Genomic DNA, 4,683 nt, shown 5'->3' with positions numbered 1-4,683 from the left:
GATTGTTTGACCATTTAAAAAGAAAATAAAAAAATACATAACTTGCATAATCATCTTGAATTATATGCAATATTCATAGTCATGTATAGCTACAATCTGAGTTAACATATAAACATGAATACCATATTACACATCTATTGCTATGAATGTAAAATTTAATGATTACATGTAGTCATAGGAACAATAGTTTTCTGCAAGTTTTTAAGATAGCTCAAAGTTCCACAAATCTAGGTCTCAAAGCTAATTTTTATACAACAATCTGTGTATATGAAAAGATGCTAAAAATTTCTTGTTAAAATTTTTTTAAAGAACATATTTTAAATCAGTCCAATGAAATCACTACATGGTAAGTATTTTGATAAAAGTAAAATTTGAATACAAATGATGGATCATTTCAGTACCAGTACCTCTGGACTTCAATACCTGGTAGTAAACAAGATAAATCAAATGGCTCTCCTCAGTACTTTCTCATATCAGTTCTATATTTCTTGTATTTCCACCAAAAATGTACTGTTACAATTCAATTCTTCGACATCTTAGGCTGTGATAATCATAGTCTAAGTATCCTGATGTCATCACAAGTAGGATTCCCTGAAGTTGAGGGTTATTAAGCTATGAAGAACATGGAGACCTATCATAACCATATACTCTGCAAACTCCATTCAGAAAAGGAGGATTCATCTGACTGCCATTCTTTTTTTATTCTACTTCCTTCAAAAGTCAGTATCACAATATTCCACTGTTCTAGTGAAAAAGCCTGGATGGCTTTACCTTTTAAGTTTATTACTGATTGAGCTAAGGTATTCCCAGACTTTGTTTTCCCTAAAATAAGCTATATAAAAAACTTTTGCTGTAGCTAGTTAACAAAAAAAGTAGTAATTGTATAGTTGCCAACTACTTGATTGATTTAGTTTGGAGTTGTTTTTTTTTGGTATCTACTGCATCCCATTTCAATTTCCCTGTAGATTTAAATCGGCTCAATATGATCAGGATGAATAGAAGGAAACAAATAAATTAATTATGTTTAAGGGATCTGTTTTGAAAATTGCTAGAAAAATTTATTGTTTTCTTTTCAATACTATTTTAATAGCTCATACCAGTTACCAAAACCAAAAAGACACTCTTATAGTCAGAATGAAAAAGGATTCATAATTATGGTATTTAAGCTTAAGTTTACAACACAAAAAGGTAAGTGCAAACTGAAGTATCATATTCTTCATGTCTCCTTTGTTTTTACTGCCTAATAAATCAGTTTATTTTGCATGCGTGTTGCAGCGTTTTTTCAGATATCAATGTTGATGAAGATTTGCACAAACAGCAGCACTTTTCCTGTATCTTTTGCATGTAGCAAGAGTCAGTCTTGATTTAATCCTGAATTCTGAAATGAAGGAACTAAGGATAAAGATTTAACCATGAGAACATTTAGCACCTTCATATCTGTGGAATTCTTTCCATAGGACCTTCCAATCCCATTTTAGCTACTGCTGCAAGGCAACATCTTAAGTTTGAAGTCTGATGTAGAGATTTTTATCTTCCTACTGTCTTAAATTCTGAAAGTTCTGGAAGATGTTCTAAAGCAAATTTGAAAAGCATCTTGGGACAAGGAATAGCAGAATGATAGTTTCCTACTAGGTACGTGTTGCCCTGAGGACAAGCTGGACAAAATGGAGCTGTTGTTTTTTTTTTTTAAAAAGTCACATTCATGACCCAATGCCAAACCTGAGAGGTACATATTATAACAGGACAGACTGGAGATGAGGAAAGCATGCATCCCTATAGTCATGTTTTCATCTAAAAGGACAAAAAGTAATTTCCTATGTGAGGGAAAAGGGAATAGACTTTATTAAGCTGTTTCTATTTGAACTGGAAGCCTACGCACAGTCTTCATAATTGGAAGCAAAGCACTTGCAATTCATTTCCAGTTTTTTCTTTCCAGCATGTGCACTGTAGCAATGCTGTAGAAAACTGTCTGTCCATTAGGAAGCAGGATCCAATACATGGGTTAACATAAAGGGGGCAGGTTTAAATATTAAAGGATGCCTTACAGTATGTGTATTTTGCAAATTTTCATGTTTCATGCGGTCCCAATACCTTAACACATTTCTTCAAATACAATCTCACCAAAGAAATGCAAAATCACTAGCATTTTTGGTGGACCATTTCTATATATCATTAAGGAATTGCTTGGGATTGGATTTGCAAAGCCCTGGGCATGCACTTTTGTAAGAAGACAGAGGAAGAAGTGCCAGTCAAGCTAAATCTTCCATAAAACTAAACCAGTTGAACTTGAGAGAAATATTAGTTATGCTTAGTTTAAACAGAAGTGGGTTGGATCACTCAAGGTATCAGAGATTTATGCAGTCAAAGCACTGTAGAAAAAAGTTATTCTATAAATAGCATTCATGTACTCACATTTTCTATCAGCAATAATTAAAGATTGACTGCATTGTTCACTGACTAAACTTAGAGTTAGTGCCTTATTTAAACTGCTTTTCATTTATTATAAATACAAAACTTCATAAAGATCTGTACTGAAGAACCTCTTAAAAAAACCCACACTTACAGCAAGTGATTTATTTTTTCAGAGCCAAAAGAAATACATGTCTATGCCTGGACCAGGAGTAGGCTCCAGCCTTCTGGAGCTGAAACCTCAGGTATATATTTTTAATCAGGTTTCTGATTGTCCGAAACACTAAGTTAGCAAGGAAAAATTAAAACCAGTATGGATCTGAAAGTGAAAGCTGGTATTGCACATAAAAGACCCAGAGTATTTACAAAAACATTTCTAATTGCATCCTACTTTGCTGAGTAAACCACAGATTACCTTTTGTCCTTGATTACTTTCTTTATAATACACAACAGATCAGCCTTTTGAATACCACAAATTTTTTTCATTGCTATCATTCTGAATTCAGACTGTGGAATGGATCAGAGAACTTACTGATATAAATCCAGCAAATGTACTGGCAAAAACTTCAACTCGGATAAATCACTTCAGTTCCCACTTCTTGTCAGAATGGTAGCTATGGGTTGACAAGATACAAGTCAAACTGGAAACAGCTGTAATCACAGTTTACGAGAGTTAACTTAATGAAAGACACTTTGTGTATTTACTGCAGGCATCCAGCTTTTGAAAGCCCTAAGCACCACACCTTTCGTATTTTTAAGGTGAATATATTGGGCCTTTTGCTGAACTAGGAAAACACAGGTTAAGCCACAGAATATGGGGAACAGCCCAAAATGCTGAAATGGAGATAATGACAAGAAAAGCTGATCAACTTTGGACTTTGAGTGAAAATGGTTAAAAAAGGAATGCAAAGCAAGTGACAAATGGGATTAATCCAAGTCAGAAGGAAGTTGAAGCTGTTAAGGAAGGAAATTACTCATTCTCTGTGTTTGTGTGTAGGAAAGGCCGAGTAATACAAGGTTCCCTGGTGCCATACACCTTTATGATTATTCTGGATCACTCCAGTGAAAAACCCCAATTTACTTATGTCCCCCCTCACCACAAGGTGGCACATATGTACTCCCTATGATTTTTAACTGCCTCTACAGTTTACTTCATTTGTAAGAACTGTTAAGCATTTCTACAGAGAGGAAGGAGTGGGTGTGGGATGAAAGCAGGGAATGATCAACTGCAATGTATTATCAACTGTAGACAACTAAAGGTAAGTAAACTATTTTTAATATATGGATTGATTCCAAGCTTCCCCTGTTACTATTATTTACTAAAGGGTCTGAGGTGTATTCACATCATTAAACAGGATAAATAGCTACTGAAATTTTAGCTTTGATATGTTTTACAAATACATTCACTAGAAACTCAGAGTTTAAAGGTGAAATGGAACATGGACTTTGGATAGCAGACTGTGCCAAAGATGGAAATTAGCATACAGAAGCAGAAAACCAAGCATATCTACCCATTATTTTGATTCTCTATATTTTAAGCCTGCTGGTCACCTGTTGGTTGGCATGCAGTATAAGGGTTTTTCTTGCACTGCTGTCACTTTTCATTCGCACATTGTGAGTTTTAAGAACCAATAACTACATATGCTAAGGAAGGCTGCTTCCTAGTAGCATTTTTTCCTTCATGCTGATAAAGGTTGTGTTTGAATGTCAGACTTTGAAACATCCAAATATACATTCTCATTTTTACCTAGTGACTGGTCAAATAAAAATCTCAGTGCAGTTGTTCCTCTTTTCTAGTCCACGATACAAAAATATACTGCATGATCTATAATGGCCACTGCCCACCCATCTCCACAGTACTTAATAGACGCACATGTTTTATATATCCATCAGAAAGGCAGACTACGAATCCACCAAACTGCAGAAGAGATTTGAAAGCAATCTGAGATAGGCATGTGAGTACAAAAGAGAGGAGGAATTTTTTTAAGGACAGAAAAATACTGACCTACATCAAAGCACAGAAACACTAGCTAGCATGCAAAACAATTCTGTCCACACACCATGGAATATATGTTTTTAGAAAGTAGATTCTTGGAGATTTAAAGTATAAACTATGTACATAGCTCCCTCTGATGACCATTGGACACGATACAATGCAAGTCTCCTTTTATTTTTGTTCATGCATTCAACTGACAGCTGACTGGTTAAATTCTAATTGCTTCCAAGTGAGGTCAGCAAAGGTATTTATCGAAAAGGACTGAACAACAGGCTCAA

Source organism: Tyto alba, unplaced genomic scaffold, assembly GCF_018691265.1.
Source record: "Tyto alba isolate M040663 unplaced genomic scaffold, T.alba_DEE_v4.0 Super-Scaffold_41, whole genome shotgun sequence".
Lineage (NCBI taxonomy): Eukaryota > Metazoa > Chordata > Aves > Strigiformes > Tytonidae > Tyto > Tyto alba.
Note: the sequence above shows the minus strand (reverse complement) of the source record.